The sequence below is a fragment of the Triturus cristatus genome, chromosome 1_1, assembly GCF_964204655.1.
Source record: "Triturus cristatus chromosome 1_1, aTriCri1.1, whole genome shotgun sequence".
NCBI lineage: Eukaryota > Metazoa > Chordata > Amphibia > Caudata > Salamandridae > Triturus > Triturus cristatus.
This window is the reverse complement of record NC_140579.1, coordinates 701,905,172-701,926,018: the sequence shown is the minus strand read 5'-3', so window position 1 is coordinate 701,926,018 and position 20,847 is coordinate 701,905,172. Positions and strand designations below refer to the sequence as shown.

The 20,847-nt window shown below is 47.1% G+C and overlaps 2 long non-coding RNA genes across 3 annotated transcripts; both read left to right on the top strand.

Moving 5' to 3' along the window:
• Positions 1–373: 373 nt before the first annotated feature.
• On the top strand, positions 374–2,719 carry LOC146870898 (uncharacterized). Its single transcript, XR_014979801.1, has 4 exons — positions 374–472; positions 621–728; positions 844–871; positions 1,262–2,719. It is a non-coding gene; the product is annotated as an uncharacterized LOC146870898 (long non-coding RNA).
• A 10,838-nt stretch (positions 2,720–13,557) lies between these two features.
• On the top strand, positions 13,558–17,037 carry LOC146870897 (uncharacterized). 2 transcript variants are annotated; one of them, XR_014979799.1, is made up of 4 exons: positions 14,692–14,790; positions 14,939–15,046; positions 15,162–15,189; positions 15,580–15,710. It is a non-coding gene; the product is annotated as an uncharacterized LOC146870897 (long non-coding RNA). The 2 variants fall into 2 exon arrangements; XR_014979800.1 differs by lacking the exons at positions 14,939–15,046; positions 15,162–15,189 and having other exon boundaries at positions 13,558–14,790; positions 15,580–17,037.
• Positions 17,038–20,847: the final 3,810 nt, after the last annotated feature.

The following is a 20,847-nucleotide window of genomic DNA, read 5'->3' as shown; positions in this document are numbered from 1 at the left end:
TAAAATAAAGTAAAGGTACTGATGTTGTGGCGGGAAGTAGACCTATAATCAGACGGAATATTATATGGGATATTAGGTAGGGGTTATATATCCTTACGATGCAAAGATTGAATTAGATTGAAACTCGTAGCACATTCCCATTCTAAAATGGTGCCCATTGAGAACGCCAACGTGGGAAAGGCATCATCGATTTAGACTATTTGGTATATATACGGATTGAGACAGTACTATACCGCCTCTGTATTACTGACGGAATCTGGTTGAAATTTGATAGGTACGTTTTTAAGTGGGAGTTACGATACAAAAATTCAATTGGGATTTTAAAAATCTTCTACGTGGGACAGTATCTTACTGTTACTCTCTGCCTATCTATAGAACCCGTACTCCAGGGACAGAACTATACCGCTATTACTATTGGCATACTGAAACGTATTGCGGCCACAAATACATCTTCTTAAAGAAATTAAACGAGGTAAGAGTGTGACGAGCACATAGATGATAAATGTTAGACAATTCACGCCGTTAGTGGCACAAACAAACTTAACATTTAGAATGTGTAGACATTAGAGTGGTGACATTTCTTTAAAAAGTTCATATGCAATGCATATTTACTTCTGTAGGTATATGGATAGAATTGGCGTAGGCAAGTACGAATTATAGGACTCACCACAAAGTTGGAGGACTCTAATGTTGGATACGAAATGGGAATAATAGGAGGATGATTTAAGGTATGAGAATCATCGTTTGTTTCCCGCCAAACACAAATTGAATAAGAGTGCATCTAGATATTTTGCCTCATGTGTTCCGCAACTTACCCTGTTGCTATCTATTGGTCAATTTCAGATCTAATATCAGCGATTGAAGTCAAAAGGTACCTAATAGTTAATACCATTGGATGATTCACATTGGTACACTATGGTGGCATGTTGGTATGTATAGGTGGTTCGTACTCACTACAATGATACTCTGGAAATAGGAATCCAAATAATGAGAATACCTGAATCATGGGTTACTTTGTCCCTATATTTGGACACGGTGAAAACTTAGGATCACAGAAGTCATATACTGCGGAGCAGTTATACATGTTAAGTGGTGGTTTTAGGTACATGGACTCACTGAATTAATTATATATGCGCAAAAGATATAGTCCTTATGCATGAGTTTCTATAGGGGCTCTTCTACAATTAATACTTATTTATGTGAATTGGTTAAATCTTTGTGCATAACATATATTACAATGGAAGTTGTTTATTGCTTCCAGCCCTGATGAAGTCGCACGGTTGACTACCTAAGCAACGAAACGCGTTGGGATTGGAAGATTGAGAATAAAAGAAGATACAAACAAAGAGAAGGAGCTCCTGAATTTTTATCTTAAATTTTTATCTTGAATTTTGAAAAAAGTTGCTACTATGCCTAATTATTGAGTGTGTGCACAAACATATTTGTACATTGCTCTTTGTGTTGGGAAGTGGGTGTCTCCCATTGTTTGATGCACCACAATATGAGCTCGCTGTTGTTTCTAGGATTGTGTAATAGTGCAGTTGCGCCTTAAGTTACTATACACCCCCCTCTTTTATTCTTATCAAATTAGTAAGGGCTGCACTGCAAACACAGTATATTTATCTAAATTGGCATTATGAGTGATAAGGGACAGGGATAGATTGGCAGCAGAATTATTTGAGAACCTATGCAAGGGACATACAGTTACTGAAGCAGTGAAAGAAAATACGCAATCAAAAAATGAGGGCTTACGTGCCAAATTTATTAGACTTGAGAAACTCAAAAGATCTGAAATGTCCAAATGATGGGACGGTATTACATTGAAACAATATATGAAGTTAAATAGGATTCCCAGGGGTCTTCGATCCCAAATCATACCAACCTATGATGATTTGGACGAAGATCTCCTGGGAATTTGGGAAAAAGAATTAACATCTAGCTCTATAAAGCTCATGGAAATACTAATAGAAAATGCAGAAAGAAAAGAAAAAAAGTTACAATTGGAAATACAGCAGCTAGAGGAAGAGATAGCATCTCTTAATCTACCCGAACTGACAACCAAAAATTATGATATCCTTAAAGAAGTATTATCAAATCATCAAAATGAGATCAGGCAAAGAAAAGCATGTAAACTAAAAAGAGATGAGGTTGATTACAACAGTGGAAGAATTTTCACATTTTCTAAAAAATATGATTATCTAGTTACATCAGATAAAAATAAATCGCTTCCTGACCTGACTCCGATTAGCTCTAGTAATGCATCATTGAGCACAATATCTACGAGTAGTAGTGATAGAGAAGGAGGTGCAGCAGTTACAGCTAAACAGTTACTCCCCTTAGGAAGCTCTTCTTTTTTACAGGAAGTAAATCGAATAAAGAGAGGAAACAGAGAACAGAATTCAAGAGTAGGTTCAATAAGAAAATCAGGAGGGGGAAGAGGAGTGGTAGTAGAAGAGGACAGGGCAGGAATGAAAACCCGCTCTTGGGACAAGAAGCAATAGATATACAGGGAGGGATGGATGTAGAGGTTATCAACCTATCCGATCAAGAACTTACAGAAGAAATAATCACGCTTCTAAGAAAAGGTTTGGGATTCTGTCCACAAAGTAAAGGTGACTTATGTGACACTAAGATTGATCTATTTAGGTTCATTAGAAGTCTTAAGCTGAAGAAACATTTTGCTCTGAACCCCAGACCTAATAAAAAGATTTAAAGTTTACCTACTAGTGTCGTATCTAATGTACCAACTATAGGAGATATTTATGATACTGTAAAATTACTTTCGATTACAGAATGTGAAGAGGACCCAGTTACGATCAGTAGGGTCTTAGAGGATCTGGATATCAGACCAGACTTTTCAATAACGAGTTGTTTGAAATCCAAATCTCGGTGGTCTCCTAATTTAGCAAGCGGCAACAACATTGAAATCTTTCATACCCTGGTGACCAGAGACTTGGATAAAGCCATGAGCAATGTTAGACAACCTCCTGCAAATTATGGGGATAACCTAACTGCGGATGAACGAAGAGCATTGAAAACATTACAGGATAACTCTGATTTAATTATAAGAAGAGCAGATAAAGGTGGAAACCTGGTGGTTATGAATAAAAGTGAATATGATCAAGAAATATACTCCCAGTTGAACAATGCCGAATGTTATGAAAAAATAGCGCATAACCCTATCTTCTCTCTGACTACTAAGATTAATAATCTTTTGAAGAAATGGCATGATGAATGCCTTTTGGATGATGACGAATATCTATATTTAACAGTTAATCGTCCACGGTACCCCTGCCTATACACACTACCTAAAATACATAAAGCCCTCTCATTTCCACCAGGGAGGCCTATAGTTTCGGGGATAGGAGGACCGACGGAACGGTTATCACAATTTGTAGACCTTTTTCTACAACCGATAGTTAGTAACTTGCCATCTTCTATTAAGGACACATGTCACATATTGAATATCCTCAGTGATATTACTTGGGATACAGATATGATATTGGTTACATTGGATGTTGTATCCCTGTATACTAGTACAAGAAATGATTTGGGTCTGCGAGCGATACATCAATTTTTGTCTAAAAAGCCAGCGAATCAATGGGAACATACTCAAATGATCCTGGCGATGATAGAGCTGATATTGTGTAATAATTTCTTTCTTTTTAACAATGAATGGTTCAAACAAACCCAAGGAGTAGCCATGGGCTCCAGATTCAGCAGAGCTGCTTCAAAGCCAGAGAACCAGGTCAGCAGAACTGCTCTTGAGCCAGAGAACCAGGTCGGCAGAGCTGCTTAAAAGCCAGACAACCAGGTCAGCAGAGCTGCTCTAGAGCCAGAGAACCAGGTCATCAGAGCTGCTTTAGAGCTAGAGAACCAGGTCTGCAGACCTTCTCTAGAGCCAGAGAACCAGGTCAGCAGAGAAGCTTCAAAGCCAGAGAACCAGGTCAGCAGAGCTGCTTCAAAGCTAGAGAACCAGGTCAGCAGAGCTGCTGTAGAGGCAGAGAACGAGGTCAGCAGAGCTGCTCTAGAGCCAGAGTTCCAGGTCAGCAGATCTGCTTCAAAGCCAGAGAACCAGGTCAGCAGAGCAGTTGTAGAGCCAAAGAACCAGGTCAGCAGAGCTGCTCTAGAACCAGAGAACCAGGTCAGCAGATCTGCTTTAGAGACAGAGAACCAGGTCATCAGAGTTGCTCTAGAGCCAGACAATCAGGTCAGCAGTGCTTCTTTAGAGCCAGAGAACCAGGTCAGCAGAGCTGTTGTAGAACCAGAGAACCAGGTCAGCAGAGCCGTTGTAGAGCCAGTGAACCATGTCAGCAGAGCTGCTCTAGAGGCAGAGAACTAGGCCAGCAGAGCTGCTGTAGAGCCAGAGAACCAGGTCAGCAGAGCCGCTCTAGAGCCAGAGAACCAAGTCAGCAGAGCTGCTTTGGAGCCAGAGAACCAGCTTAACAGAGCCGCTGTAGAGCCGGAGAACCAGGTCAGCAGAGCTGCTTTAGAGCCAGAGAACAAGGTCAGCAGAGCCATTGTAGAGCCTTAGAACCAGATCAGCAGAGCTGCTGTATAGCCAGAGAACCAGGTCAGCAAAGCTGTTGTAGAGCCAGAGAACCTGGTCAGCAGGGCTGCTTTAGAGACAGATAACCAGGTCAGCAGAGCTTCTCTAGAGCCATCGAACCAGGTCAGCAGAGATGCTTTGGAGCCTAAGAACCAGGTCAGCAGGGCTGCTTCAAAGCCAGAGAATCAGGTCCACAGAGCTGCTTTAGAGCCTAAAAACCAGGTCAGTAGAGCTGCTCTAGAGCCAGAGAACCAGGTCAGTAGATCTGCTCTAGAGCCTAAGAACCAGGTCAGCAGGGCTGCTTCAAAGCCAGAGACTCCGGTCAACAGAGTTGCTTTAGAGCCTAAGAACTAGATCAGCAGAGCAGCGCTAGAGCCAGAGAACCAGGTCAGCAGATCTGCTCTAGAGCCTAAGAACCGGGTCAGCAGAGCTGCTGTAGAGCTAGAGAACCAAGTCAGTAGAGCTGCTCTAGAGCCCAAGAACCAGGTAAGCAGGGATGCTTCAAAGCCAGAGAATCAGGTCAACAGAGCTGCTTTAGAGCCTAAGAACCAGGTCAGCAGAGCTGCTCTAGAGCCTGAGAACCAGGTCAGCAGAGCTTCTCTAGAGCCTAAGACCCAGGTCAGCAGAGCTGCAGTAGAGCCAGAGAACCAGGTCAGCAGGGCTGCCTTAGAGCCAGGGAACCAGGTCAGCAGAGCTTCTCTAGAGCCAGAGAACCAGGTCAGCAGAGCTGCTTCAAAGCCAGAGAACCAGGTCAGCAAAGCTGCTGTAGAGCCAGAGAACCAGGTCAGCAAAACTGCTCTAGAGCCAGAGAACCAGGTCATCAGAGCTGCTTACAAGCCAGAGAACCAGGTCAGCAGAGCTGCTCTAGAGCCAGAGAACCAGGACATCAGAGCTGCTTAAAAGCCAAAGAACCAGGTCAGCAGAGCTGCTCTAGAGCCAGAGAACCAGGTCATCAGAGCTGCTTTAGAGCCAGAAAACCAGGTCAGCAGAGCTTCTCTAGAACCAGAGAACCAGGTCAGCAGAGCTGCTTCAAAGCCGAGGAGAACCAGGTCATCAGAGCTGCTCAAAAGCCAGAGAACCATGTCAGCAGAGCTGCTGTAGAGGCAGAGAACCAGGACATCAGAGCTGCTTAAAAGCCAAAGAACCAGGTCAGCAGAGCTGCTCTAGAGCCAGAGAACCAGGTCATCAGAGCTTCTCTAGAACCAGAGAACCAGGTCAGCAGAGCTGCTTCAAAGCCAGAGAACCAGGTCAGCAGAGCTGCTTCAAAGCCAGAGAACCATGTCAGCAGAGCTACTCTAGTGCCAGAGAACCAGGACATCAGAGCTGCTTAAAAGCCAAAGAACCAGGTCAGCAGAGCTGCTTAAAAGCCAGAGAACAAGGTCAGCAGAGCTGCTCTAGAGGCAGAGAACCAGGCCATCAGAGCTGCTTAAAAGCTAAAGAACCAGGTCAGCAGAACTGCTCTAGAGCCAGAGAACCAGGCCATCAGAGCTGCTTTAGAGCCAGAGAACCAGATCAGCAGAGCTTCCCTACAGCCAGAGAACCAGGTCAGCAGACCTGCTTTAGAGCCAGAGAACCAGGTCAGCAGAGCTGCTTCAAAGCCAGACAACCAGGTCAGCAGAGCGGCTGTAGAGGCAAAGAACGAGGTCAGCAGAGTTGCTCTAGAGCCAGAGGTGCAGGTCAGCAGAGCTGCTCTAGAGCCAGACAATCAGGTCAGCAGATCTGCTTCAAAGCCAGAGAACCAGGTCAGCAGAGCTGCTCTAGAGCCAGAGATTCAGGTCAGCAGAGCTACTCTAGAGCCAGAGAATCAGGTCAGCAGATCTGCTTCAAAGCCAGAGAACCAGGTCAGCAGAGCAGCTGTAGAACCAGGTCCACAGAACTGCTGCAGAGCCAGAGAATCAGGTCAGCAGAGCTGCTTTAGAGCCAGAGAACCAGGTCAGCAGAGCTGCTCTAGAGCCAGAGAACAAGGTCAGCAGAGCCATTGTAGAGCCATAGAACCAGATCAGCAGAGCTGCTGTATAGCCAGAGAACCAGGTCAGCAAAGCTGTTGTAGAGCCAGAGAACCTGGTCAGCAGGGCTGCTTCAAAGCCAGAGACTCCGGTCAACAGAGTGGCTTTAGAGCCTAAGAACTAGATCAGCAGAGCAGCGCTAGAGCCAGAGAACCAGGTCAGCAGAGCTGCTCTAGAGCCTAAGAACCAGGTCAGCAGGGCTGCTTCAAAGCCAGAGAATCAGGTCAACAGAGCTGCTTTAGAGCCTAAGAACCAGGTCAGCAGAGCTGCTCTAGAGCCAGAGAACCAGGTCAGCAGAGCTGCTCTAGAGCCTAAGAGCCAGGTCAGCAGAGCTGCAGTTTAGCCAGAGAACCAGGTCAGCAGGGCTGCCTTAGAGCCAGAGGACCAGGTCAGCAGAGCTTCTCTAGAGCCAGAGAACCAGGTCAGCAGAGCTGTTTCAAAGCCAGAGAACCAGGTCAGCAAAGCTGCTGTAGAGCCAGAGAACCAGGTCAGCAAAACTGCTCTAGAGCCAGAGAACCAGGTCAGCAGAGCTGCTTAAAAGCCAACGAACCAAGTCACCAGAGCTGTCCTAGAGCCAGAGAACCAGGTCATCAGAGCTCCTTTAGAGCCAGAGAACCAGGTCAGCAGAGCTTCTCTAGAGCCAGAGAACCAGGTCAGCAGAGCTGCTTCAAAGCAAGAGAACCAGGTCAGCAGAGCTGTTTCAAAGCCAGAGAACCAGGTCAGCAGAGCACCTGTAGAGGCAGAGAACGAGGTCATCAGAGCTGCTCTAGAGCCAGAGATCCAGGTCAGCAGAGCTGCTCTAGAGCCAGAGAATCAGGTCAGCAGATCTGCTTCAAAGCCAGAGAACCAGGTCAGCAGAGCAGTTGTAGAACTAGGTCCACAGAACTGCTGCAGAGCCAGAGAATCAGGTCAGCAGAGCTGCTTTAGAGCCAGAGAATCAGGTCAGCAGAGCTGCTTTAGAGCCAGAGAACCAGGTCAGCAGAGCTGCTCTAGAGCCAGAGAACCAGGTCAGCAGACCTGCTTTGGAGCCAGAGAACCAGGTCAGCAGAGGTGCTCTAGAGCCAGAGAACCAGGTCAGCAGAGCTGCTCTAGAGCCAGAGAACCAGGTCAGCAGGGCTGCTTTAGAGCCAGAGAACCAGGTCAGCAGAGATGCTCTTGAGCCAGAGAAACAGGTAAGCAGAGCTGTTGTAGAGCCAGAGAACCAGATCAGCAGAGCTGCTTTATAGCCAGAGAACCAGGTCAGCAAAGTTGTTGTAGAGCCAGAGAACCTTGTCAGCAGAACTGCTCAGAGCCAGAGAACCAGGTCAGCAGAGCTGCTTCAAAGCCAGAGAACCAGGTCAGCAGAGCTGCTCTAGAGCCTAAGATCCAGGTCAGCAGAGCTGCTCAAGAGCCAGAGAACCAGGTCAGCAGAGCTGCTTAAAAGCCAGAGAACAAGGTCAGCAGAGCTGCTCTAGAGGCAGAGAACCAGGCCATCAGAGCTGCTTAAAAGCTAAAGAACCAGGTCAGCAGAACTGCTCTAGAGCCAGAGAACCAGGCCATCAGAGCTGCTTTAGAGCCAGAGAACCAGATCAGCAGAGCTTCCCTACAGCCAGAGAACCAGGTCAGCAGACCTGCTTTAGAGCCAGACAACCAGGTCAGCAGAGCGGCTGTAGAGGCAGAGAACGAGGTCAGCAGAGTTGCTCTAGAGCCAGAGGTGCAGGTCAGCAGAGCTGCTCTAGAGCCAGACAATCAGGTCAGCAGATCTGCTTCAAAGCCAGAGAACCAGGTCAGCAGAGCTGCTCTAGAGCCAGAGATTCAGGTCAGCAGAGCTACTCTAGAGCCAGAGAATCAGGTCAGCAGATCTGCTTCAAAGCCAGAGAACCAGGTCAGCAGAGCAGTTGTAGAACCAGGTCCACAGAACTGCTGCAGAGCCAGAGAATCAGGTCAGCAGAGCTGCTTTAGAGCCAGAGAACCAGGTCAGCAGAGCTGCTCTAGAGCCAGAGAACAAGGTCAGCAGAGCCATTGTAGAGCCATAGAACCAGATCAGCAGAGCTGCTGTATAGCCAGAGAACCAGGTCAGCAAAGCTGTTGTAGAGCCAGAGAACCTGGTCAGCAGGGCTGCTTCAAAGCCAGAGACTCCGGTCAACAGAGTGGCTTTAGAGCCTAAGAACTAGATCAGCAGAGCAGCGCTAGAGCCAGAGAACCAGGTCAGCAGAGCTGCTCTAGAGCCTAAGAACCAGGTCAGCAGGGCTGCTTCAAAGCCAGAGAATCAGGTCAACAGAGCTGCTTTAGAGCCTAAGAACCAGGTCAGCAGAACTGCTCAGAGCCAGAGAACCAGGTCAGCAGAGCTGCTTCAAAGCCAGAGAACCAGGTCAGCAGAGCTGCTCTAGAGCCTAAGAACCAGGTCAGCAGGGCTGCTTTAGAGCCAGAGAACCAGGTCAGCAGAGCTTCTCTAGAGCCAGAGAACCAGGTCAGCAGATCTGCTTCAAAGCCAGAGAACCAGGTCAGCAGAGCTACTGTAGAGCCAGAGAACCAGGTCAGCAGAACTGCTCTAGAGCCAGAGAAGCAGGTCAGCAGAGCTGCTTAAAAGCAAAAGAACCAGGTCAGCAGAGCTGCTCTAGAGCCAGAGAAGCAGGCCATCAGAGCTGCTTTAGAGCCAGAGAACCAGGTCAGCAGAGCCGTTGTAGAGCCATAGAGCCAGATCAGCAAAGCTGCTCTAGAACCAGAGAACCAGGTCAATAGATCTGCTTCAGAGTCAGAGAACCAGGTCAGCAGAGCTGCTCAACAGCCTAAGAACCAGGTCAGCAGAGCTACTCTAGCGCCAGAGAACCCAGTCAGCAGAGCTGCTGTAGAGCCAGATAACCAGGTCAGCAAAGCTGCTATAGACCCAGAGAACCAGGTCAGCAGAGCTGCACTAGAGCCAGAGAACCAGGTCCACAGAACAGCTGCAGAGCCAGAGAATCAGGTCAGCAGAGCTGCTGTAGAGCCACAACACCAGGTCAGCAGAGTCTCTGATGAGCCACAGAACCAGGTCATCAGAGTTACTGTAGAGCCAGAAAACCAGGTCAGGAGAGCCACTGTAGAGCCAGAGAACCAGGTCAGCAGAGCCGCTATAGAGACAGAGAACAAGGTCAGCAGAGCTGCTGTACAGCCAGAGAACAAGGTCAGCAGAGCTGCTCTCGAGCAAGAGAACCAGGTCAGCAGAGACGTTGTACAGACTGAGAACCAGATCAGCACAGCTGCTTTAGAGCCAGAGATCCACGTCAGCAGAGCTGCTTTAGATCCAGAGAACCAGGTCAGCAGAGCTGCTTCAAAGCCAGAGAACCATGTCAGCAGAGCTGCTGTAGAGATAGATAACCAGGGCATCAGAGCTGCTTAAAAGCCAAAGAACCAGGTCAGCAGAGCTGCTCTAGAGCCAGAGAACCAGGGCATCAGAGCTGCTTTAGATCCAGAGAACCAGGTCAGCAGAGCTGCTCTAGAGCCAGAGAACCAGGTCAGCAGAGTTTCTTTAGAGCCAGAGAACCAGGTCAGCAGAGCCGTTGTAGAGCCAGTGAAGCAAGTCAGCAGAGCTGCTCTAGAGGCAGAGAACTAGGTCAGCTGAGCTGCTGTAGAGCCAGAGAACCAGGTCAGCAGAGCCGCTCTAGAGCCAGAGAACCAAGTCAGCAGAGATCCTTTGGAGCCAGAGAACCAGCTTAACAGAGCCGCTGTAGAGCCAGAGAACCAGGTCAGCAGAGCTGCTTTAGAGCCAGAGAACAAGGTCAGCAGAGCCATTGTAGAGCCAGAGAACCAGATCAGCAGAGCTGCTGTATAGCCAGAGAACCAGGTCAGCAAAGCTGTTGTAGAGCCAGAGAACCAGGTCAGCAGAGCTGCTCAGAGCCAGAGAACCAGGTCAGCAGAGCTGCTTCAAAACCAGAGAATCAGGTCAACAGAGCTGCTTTAGAGCCAGAGAACCAGATCAGCAGAGCTGCTGTGGAGCCTAAGAACCAGGTCAGCAGAGCTGCTCTTGAGCCAGAGAAACAGGTCAGCAGGGCTGCTTCAGAGCCAGAGAACCAGGCCAGCACAGCTTCTCTAGACCCAGAGAACCAGGTCAGTAGAGCTGCTTCAAAGCCAGAGAACCAGGTCAGCAGAGCTGCTGTAGAGCCAGAGAACCAGGTCAGCAGAACTGCTCTAGAGCCAGAGAACCAGGTCAGAAGAGCTGCTTCAAAGCCAGAGATCCAGGTCAGCAGAGCTGCTGTAGAGATAGAGAATAAGGTCATCAGAACTGCTCTAGAGCCAGAGAACCAGGTCAGCAGAGCTGCTTAAAAGCCAGAGAACCAGGTCAGCAGAGCTGCTCTAGAGCCAGAGAACCAGGGCATCAGAGCTGCTTAAAAGCCAAAGAACCAGGTCAGCAGAGCTGCTCTAGAGCCAGGGAACCAGGTCATCAGAGCTGCTTTAGATCCAGAGAACCAGGTCAGCAGAGCTGCTCTAGAGCCAGAGAACCAGGTCAGCAGAGCTGCTGTAGAGCCAGAGAACCAGGTCAGCAGAGCCGCTCTAGAGCCAGAGAACCAAGTCAGCAGAGATCCTTTTGGAGCCAGAGAACCAGCTTAACAGAGCCGCTGTAGAGCCAGAGAACCAGGTCAGCAGAGCTGCTTTAGAGCCAGAGAAACAAGTCAGCGAATCAGCTTTAGAGCCAGAGAAACAGGTCAGCAGAGCCGTTGTAGAGCCAGAGAACCAGATCAGCAGAGCTGCTGTATAGCCAGAGAACCAGGTCAGCAAAGCTGTTGTAGAGCCAGAGAACCTGGTCAGCAGAGCTGCTCAGAGCCAGAGAACCATGTCAGCAGAGCTGCTGTAGAGATAGATAACCAGGGCATCAGAGCTGCTTAAAAGCCAAAGAACCAGGTCAGCAGAGCTGCTCTAGAGCCAGAGAACCAGGGCATCAGAGCTGCTTTAGATCCAGAGAACCAGGTCAGCAGAGCTGCTCTAGAGCCAGAGAACCAGGTCAGCAGAGTTTCTTTAGAGCCAGAGAACCAGGTCAGCAGAGCCGTTGTAGAGCCAGTGAAGCAAGTCAGCAGAGCTGCTCTAGAGGCAGAGAACTAGGTCAGCTGAGCTGCTGTAGAGCCAGAGAACCAGGTCAGCAGAGCCGCTCTAGAGCCAGAGAACCAAGTCAGCAGAGATCCTTTGGAGCCAGAGAACCAGCTTAACAGAGCCGCTGTAGAGCCAGAGAACCAGGTCAGCAGAGCTGCTTTAGAGCCAGAGAACAAGGTCAGCAGAGCCATTGTAGAGCCAGAGAACCAGATCAGCAGAGCTGCTGTATAGCCAGAGAACCAGGTCAGCAAAGCTGTTGTAGAGCCAGAGAACCAGGTCAGCAGAGCTGCTCAGAGCCAGAGAACCAGGTCAGCAGAGCTGCTCCAAAACCAGAGAATCAGGTCAACAGAGCTGCTTTAGAGCCAGAGAACCAGATCAGCAGAGCTGCTGTGGAGCCTAAGAACCAGGTCAGCAGAGCTGCTCTTGAGCCAGAGAAACAGGTCAGCAGGGCTGCTTCAGAGCCAGAGAACCAGGCCAGCACAGCTTCTCTAGACCCAGAGAACCAGGTCAGTAGAGCTGCTTCAAAGCCAGAGAACCAGGTCAGCAGAGCTGCTGTAGAGCCAGAGAACCAGGTCAGCAGAACTGCTCTAGAGCCAGAGAACCAGGTCAGAAGAGCTGCTTCAAAGCCAGAGATCCAGGTCAGCAGAGCTGCTGTAGAGATAGAGAATAAGGTCATCAGAACTGCTCTAGAGCCAGAGAACCAGGTCAGCAGAGCTGCTTAAAAGCCAGAGAACCAGGTCAGCAGAGCTGCTCTAGAGCCAGAGAACCAGGGCATCAGAGCTGCTTAAAAGCCAAAGAACCAGGTCAGCAGAGCTGCTCTAGAGCCAGGGAACCAGGTCATCAGAGCTGCTTTAGATCCAGAGAACCAGGTCAGCAGAGCTGCTCTAGAGCCAGAGAACCAGGTCAGCAGAGCTGCTGTAGAGCCAGAGAACCAGGTCAGCAGAGCCGCTCTAGAGCCAGAGAACCAAGTCAGCAGAGATCCTTTTGAAGCCAGAGAACCAGCTTAACAGAGCCGCTGTAGAGCCAGAGAACCAGGTCAGCAGAGCTGCTTTAGAGCCAGAGAAACAAGTCAGCGAATCAGCTTTAGAGCCAGAGAAACAGGTCAGCAGAGCCGTTGTAGAGCCAGAGAACCAGATCAGCAGAGCTGCTGTATAGCCAGAGAACCAGGTCAGCAAAGCTGTTGTAGAGCCAGAGAACCTGGTCAGCAGAGCTGCTCAGAGCCAGAGAACCAGGTCAGCAGAGCTGCTTCAAAATCAGAGAATCAGGTCAACAGAGCTGCTGTAGAGCCAGAGAACCAGGTCAGCAGAGCTGCTCTGGAGCCTAAGAGCCAGGTCAGCAGAGATGCTCTAGAGCTAGAGAAACAGGTCAGCAGGGCTGCTTCGAGCCAGAGAACCAGGTCAGCAGAGCTTCTCTAGAACCAGAGAACCAGGTCAGTAGAGCTGCTTCAAAGCCAGAGAACCAGTTCAACAGAGCTGCTGTAGAGCCAGAGAACCAGGTCAGCAGAACTGCTCTAGAGCCAGTGAACCAGGTCATTAGAGCTGCTTCAAAACCAGAGAACCAGGTCAGCAGAGGTGCTCTGGAGCCTAAGAACCAGGTCAGCAGAGCTGCTCTAGAGCCAGAGAAACAGGTCAGCAGGGCTGCTTCAGAGCCAGAGAACCAGGTCAACAGAGCTTCTCTAGAGCCAGAGAACCAGGTCAGTAGAGCTGCTTCAAACCCAGAGAACCAAGTCAGCAGAGCTGCTGTAGAGCCAGAGAGCCAGGTCAGCAGAACTGCTCTGGAGCCAGAGAACCAGGTCAGCAGAGCTGCTTCAAAGCCAGAGAATCAGGTCAACAGAGCTGCTTTAGAGCCAGAGAACCAGGTCAGCAGAGGTGCTTCAAAGCCAGAGAACCATGTCAGCAGAGCTACTCTAGTGCCAGAGAACCCAGTCAGCAGAGCTGCGGTAGAGCCAGATAACCAAGTCCACAGAACTGCTGCAGATTCAGAGAATCAGGTCAGCAGAGCTGCTGTAGATCCACAAAACCAGGTCAGCAGAGTCTCTGTTGAGCCACAGAACCAGGTCATCAGAGTCACTGTCGAGCCAGAAAACCAGGTCAGGAGAGCCACTGTAGAGCCAGTGAACCAGGTCAGCAGAGCCGCTATAGAGCCAGAGAACCAGGTCAGCAGAGCTGCTGTACAGCCAGAGAACAAGGTCAGCAAGGTCTTAATTATGATCACGAACTTCAATATTTTTTAGGAGATTAAGACATTGAGATCTATTGAACCCTCAGGCTGCTATTTTCAAGATATGCGATTTATCACGCTTGTAACTATTATAGGGACAGAATGCGGAACAAACTGAGCTGATATATTCAACAAAGATAGATAAACTATAAATGGATTTGTAGAAATTTTGCAAAATAGCAACTGGTGATTATAAGGTTCTTACATACTCTAAACTATTTGAATGCATTCAATATTGGTCTAGGATAAGGTCAATGAAGATAGCGGGTTATATTACGTATATGGTATACGAAACTTTGGTATCGGTTAGTGTATAAGTGAAACGTTGATATGTGATATTATGATATCAGATTACTTCAGAAATATCTTCATATTATGAATGTAAAGAAGGATACTTGGGAGAAATTGGGGTTATGTGCCCATTATAAGATGGCGCCGAGTTAGTACCTAGTTAAAGAATAAGGCGTCATCTACTCATCCCGAAATAGAATGCTTAATAGTAAAATAAAGTAAAGGTACTGATGTTGTGGCGGGAAGTAGACCTATAATCAGACGGAATATTATATGGGATATTAGGTAGGGGTTATATATCCTTACGATGCAAAGATTGAATTAGATTGAAACTCGTAGCACATTCCCATTCTAAAATGGTGCCCATTGAGAACGCCAACGTGGGAAAGGCATCATCGATTTAGACTATTTGGTATATATACGGATTGAGACAGTACTATACCGCCTCTGTATTACTGACGGAATCTGGTTGAAATTTGATAGGTACGTTTTTAAGTGGGAGTTACGATACAAAAATTCAATTGGGATTTTAAAAATCTTCTACGTGGGACAGTATCTTACTGTTACTCTCTGCCTATCTATAGAACCCGTACTCCAGGGACAGAACTATACCGCTATTACTATTGGCATACTGAAACGTATTGCGGCCACAAATACATCTTCTTAAAGAAATTAAACGAGGTAAGAGTGTGACGAGCACATAGATGATAAATGTTAGACAATTCACGCCGTTAGTGGCACAAACAAACTTAACATTTAGAATGTGTAGACATTAGAGTGGTGACATTTCTTTAAAAAGTTCATATGCAATGCATATTTACTTCTGTAGGTATATGGATAGAATTGGCGTAGGCAAGTACGAATTATAGGACTCACCACAAAGTTGGAGGACTCTAATGTTGGATACGAAATGGGAATAATAGGAGGATGATTTAAGGTATGAGAATCATCGTTTGTTTCCCGCCAAACACAAATTGAATAAGAGTGCATCTAGATATTTTGCCTCATGTGTTCCGCAACTTACCCTGTTGCTATCTATTGGTCAATTTCAGATCTAATATCAGCGATTGAAGTCAAAAGGTACCTAATAGTTAATACCATTGGATGATTCACATTGGTACACTATGGTGGCATGTTGGTATGTATAGGTGGTTCGTACTCACTACAATGATACTCTGGAAATAGGAATCCAAATAATGAGAATACCTGAATCATGGGTTACTTTGTCCCTATATTTGGACACGGTGAAAACTTAGGATCACAGAAGTCATATACTGCGGAGCAGTTATACATGTTAAGTGGTGGTTTTAGGTACATGGACTCACTGAATTAATTATATATGCGCAAAAGATATAGTCCTTATGCATGAGTTTCTATAGGGGCTCTTCTACAATTAATACTTATTTATGTGAATTGGTTAAATCTTTGTGCATAACATATATTACAATGGAAGTTGTTTATTGCTTCCAGCCCTGATGAAGTCGCACGGTTGACTACCTAAGCAACGAAACGCGTTGGGATTGGAAGATTGAGAATAAAAGAAGATACAAACAAAGAGAAGGAGCTCCTGAATTTTTATCTTAAATTTTTATCTTGAATTTTGAAGAAAGTTGCTACTATGCCTAATTATTGAGTGTGTGCACAAACATATTTGTACATTGCTCTTTGTGTTGGGAAGTGGGTGTCTCCCATTGTTTGATGCACCACAATATGAGCTCGCTGTTGTTTCTAGGATTGTGTAATAGTGCAGTTGCGCCTTAAGTTACTATACACCCCCCTCTTTTATTCTTATCAAATTAGTAAGGGCTGCACTGCAAACACAGTATATTTATCTAAATTGGCATTATGAGTGATAAGGGACAGGGATAGATTGGCAGCAGAATTATTTGAGAACCTATGCAAGGGACATACAGTTACTGAAGCAGTGAAAGAAAATACGCAATCAAAAAATGAGGGCTTACGTGCCAAATTTATTAGACTTGAGAAACTCAAAAGATCTGAAATGTCCAAATGATGGGACGGTATTACATTGAAACAATATATGAAGTTAAATAGGATTCCCAGGGGTCTTCGATCCCAAATCATACCAACCTATGATGATTTGGACGAAGATCTCCTGGGAATTTGGGAAAAAGAATTAACATCTAGCTCTATAAAGCTCATGGAAATACTAATAGAAAATGCAGAAAGAAAAGAAAAAAAGTTACAATTGGAAATACAGCAGCTAGAGGAAGAGATAGCATCTCTTAATCTACCCGAACTGACAACCAAAAATTATGATATCCTTAAAGAAGTATTATCAAATCATCAAAATGAGATCAGGCAAAGAAAAGCATGTAAACTAAAAAGAGATGAGGTTGATTACAACAGTGGAAGAATTTTCACATTTTCTAAAAAATATGATTATCTAGTTACATCAGATAAAAATAAATCGCTTCCTGACCTGACTCCGATTAGCTCTAGTAATGCATCATTGAGCACAATATCTACGAGTAGTAGTGATAGATAAGGAGGTGCAGCAGTTACAGCTAAACAGTTACTCCCCTTAGGAAGCTCTTCTTTTTTACAGGAAGTAAATCGAATAAAGAGAGGAAACAGAGAACAGAATTCAAGAGTAGGTTCAATAAGAAAATCAGGAGGGGGAAGAGGAGTGGTAGTAGAAGAGGACAGGGCAGGAATGAAAACCCGCTCTTGGGACAAGAAGCAATAGATATACAGGGAGGGATGGATGTAGAGGTTATCAACCTATCCGATCAAGAACTTACAGAAGAAATAATCACGCTTCTAAGAAAAGGTTTGGGATTCTGTCCACAAAGTAAAGGTGACTTATGTGACACTAAGATTGATCTATTTAGGTTCATTAGAAGTCTTAAGCTGAAGAAACATTTTGCTCTGAACCCCAGACCTAATAAAAAGATTTAAAGTTTACCTACTAGTGTCGTATCTAATGTACCAACTATAGGAGATATTTATGATACTGTAAAATTACTTTCGATTACAGAATGTGAAGAGGACCCAGTTACGATCAGTAGGGTCTTAGAGGATCTGGATATCAGACCAGACTTTTCAATAACGAGTTGTTTGAAATCCAAATCTCGGTGGTCTCCTAATTTAGCAAGCGGCAACAACATTGAAATCTTTCATACCCTGGTGACCAGAGACTTGGATAAAGCCATGAGCAATGTTAGACAACCTCCTGCAAATTATGGGGATAACCTAACTGCGGATGAACGAAGAGCATTGAAAACATTACAGGATAACTCTGATTTAATTATAAGAAGAGCAGATAAAGGTGGAAACCTGGTGGTTATGAATAAAAGTGAATATGATCAAGAAATATACTCCCAGTTGAACAATGCCGAATGTTATGAAAAAATAGCGCATAACCCTATCTTCTCTCTGACTACTAAGATTAATAATCTTTTGAAGAAATGGCATGATGAATGCCTTTTGGATGATGACGAATATCTATATTTAACAGTTAATCGTCCACGGTACCCCTGCCTATACACACTACCTAAAATACATAAAGCCCTCTCATTTCCACCAGGGAGGCCTATAGTTTCGGGGATAGGAGGACCGACGGAACGGTTATCACAATTTGTAGACCTTTTTCTACAACCGATAGTTAGTAACTTGCCATCTTCTATTAAGGACACATGTCACATATTGAATATCCTCAGTGATATTACTTGGGATACAGATATGATATTGGTTACATTGGATGTTGTATCCCTGTATACTAGTACAAGAAATGATTTGGGTCTGCGAGCGATACATCAATTTTTGTCTAAAAAGCCAGCGAATCAATGGGAACATACTCAAATGATCCTGGCGATGATAGAGCTGATATTGTGTAATAATTTCTTTCTTTTTAACAATGAATGGTTCAAACAAACCCAAGGAGTAGCCATGGGCTCCAGATTCAGCAGAGCTGCTTCAAAGCCAGAGAACCAGGTCAGCAGAACTGCTCTTGAGCCAGAGAACCAGGTCGGCAGAGCTGCTTAAAAGCCAGACAACCAGGTCAGCAGAGCTGCTCTAGAGCCAGAGAACCAGGTCATCAGAGCTGCTTTAGAGCTAGAGAACCAGGTCTGCAGACCTTCTCTAGAGCCAGAGAACCAGGTCAGCAGAGAAGCTTCAAAGCCAGAGAACCAGGTCAGCAGAGCTGCTTCAAAGCTAGAGAACCAGGTCAGCAGAGCTGCTGTAGAGGCAGAGAACGAGGTCAGCAGAGCTGCTCTAGAGCCAGAGTTCCAGGTCAGCAGATCTGCTTCAAAGCCAGAGAACCAGGTCAGCAGAGCAGTTGTAGAGCCAAAGAACCAGGTCAGCAGAGCTGCTCTAGAACCAGAGAACCAGGTCAGCAGATCTGCTTTAGAGACAGAGAACCAGGTCATCAGAGTTGCTCTAGAGCCAGACAATCAGGTCAGCAGTGCTTCTTTAGAGCCAGAGAACCAGGTCAGCAGAGCTGTTGTAGAACCAGAGAACCAGGTCAGCAGAGCCGTTGTAGAGCCAGTGAACCATGTCAGCAGAGCTGCTCTAGAGGCAGAGAACTAGGCCAGCAGAGCTGCTGTAGAGCCAGAGAACCAGGTCAGCAGAGCCGCTCTAGAGCCAGAGAACCAAGTCAGCAGAGCTGCTTTGGAGCCAGAGAACCAGCTTAACAGAGCCGCTGTAGAGCCAGAGAACCAGGTCAGCAGAGCTGCTTTAGAGCCAGAGAACAAGGTCAGCAGAGCCATTGTAGAGCCTTAGAACCAGATCAGCAGAGCTGCTGTATAGCCAGAGAACCAGGTCAGCAAAGCTGTTGTAGAGCCAGAGAACCTGGTCAGCAGGGCTGCTTTAGAGACAGATAACCAGGTCAGCAGAGCTTCTCTAGAGCCATCGAACCAGGTCAGCAGAGATGCTTTGGAGCCTAAGAACCAGGTCAGCAGGGCTGCTTCAAAGCCAGAGAATCAGGTCCACAGAGCTGCTTTAGAGCCTAAAAACCTGGTCAGTAGAGCTGCTCTAGAGCCAGAGAACCAGGTCAGTAGATCTGCTCTAGAGCCTAAGAACCAGGTCAGCAGGGCTGCTTCAAAGCCAGAGACTCCGGTCAACAGAGTTGCTTTAGAGCCTAAGAACTAGATCAGCAGAGCAGCGCTAGAGCCAGAGAACCAGGTCAGCAGATCTGCTCTAGAGCCTAAGAACCGGGTCAGCAGAGCTGCTGTAGAGCTAGAGAACCAAGTCAGTAGAGCTGCTCTAGAGCCCAAGAACCAGGTAAGCAGGGATGCTTCAAAGCCAGAGAATCAGGTCAACAGAGCTGCTTTAGAGCCTAAGAACCAGGTCAGCAGAGCTGCTCTAGAGCCTGAGAACCAGGTCAGCAGAGCTTCTCTAGAGCCTAAGAACCAGGTCAGCAGAGCTGCAGTAGAGCCAGAGAACCAGGTCAGCAGGGCTGCCTTAGAGCCAGGGAACCAGGTCAGCAGAGCTTCTCTAGAGCCAGAGAACCAGGTCAGCAGAGCTGCTTCAAAGCCAGAGAACCAGGTCAGCAAAGCTGCTGTAGAGCCAGAGAACCAGGTCAGCAAAACTGCTCTAGAGCCAGAGAACCAGGTCATCAGAGCTGCTTACAAGCCAGAGAACCAGGTCAGCAGAGCTGCTCTAGAGCCAGAGAACCAGGACATCAGAGCTGCTTAAAAGCCAAAGAACCAGGTCAGCAGAGCTGCTCTAGAGCCAGAGAACCAGGTCATCAGAGCTGCTTTAGAGCCAGAGAACCAGGTCAGCAGAGCTTCTCTAGAACCAGAGAACCAGGTCAGCAGAGCTGCTTCAAAGCCGAGGAGAACCAGGTCATCAGAGCTGCTCAAAAGCCAGAGAACCATGTCAGCAGAGCTGCTGTAGAGGCAGAGAACCAGGACATCAGAGCTGCTTAAAAGCCAAAGAACCAGGTCAGCAGAGCTGCTCTAGAGCCAGAGAACCAGGTCATCAGAGCTTCTCTAGAACCAGAGAACCAGGTCAGCAGAGCTGCTTCAAAGCCAGAGAACCAGGTCAGCAGAGCTGCTTCAAAGCCAGAGAACCATGTCAGCAGAGCTACTCTAGTGCCAGAGAACCCAGTCAGCAGAGCTGCTGTAGAGCCAGATAACCAAGTCCACAGAACTGCTGCAGAGCCAGAGAATCAGGTCAGCAGAGCTGCTGTAGAGCCACAAAACAAGGTCAGCAGAGTCTCTGTTGAGCCACAGAACCAGGTCATCAGAGTCACTATGGAGCCAGAGAACCAGGTCAGCAGAGCTGCTGTACAGCCAGAGAACAAGGTCAGCAGAGCTGCTCTCGAGCAAGAGAACCAGGTCAGCAGAGACGTTGTACAGCCTGAGAACCAGGTCAGCAGAGCTGCTCTAGAGCCAGAGAACCAGGTCAGCAGGGCTGCTCTAGAGCCTAAGAACCAGGTCAGTAGAGCTGCTCTAGAGCCAGAGAATTAGGTCAGCAGGGCTGTTTTAGAGCCAGAGAACCAGGTCAGCAGAGCTTCTCTAGAGTCAGAGAACCAGGTCAGCAGAGCTGCTTCAAAGCCAGAGAACCAGGTCAGCAGAGCTGCTTCAAAGCCAGAGAACCAGGTCAGCAGAGCTGCTGTAGAGCCAGAGAACCATGTCACCAGAACTGCTCTCGAGCCAGAGAACCAGTTCGGCAGAGCTGCTTAAAAGCCAGACAACCAGGTCAGCAGAGCTGCTCTAGAGCCAGAGAACCAGGTCATCAGAGCTGCTTTAGAGCTAGAGAACCAGGTCTGCA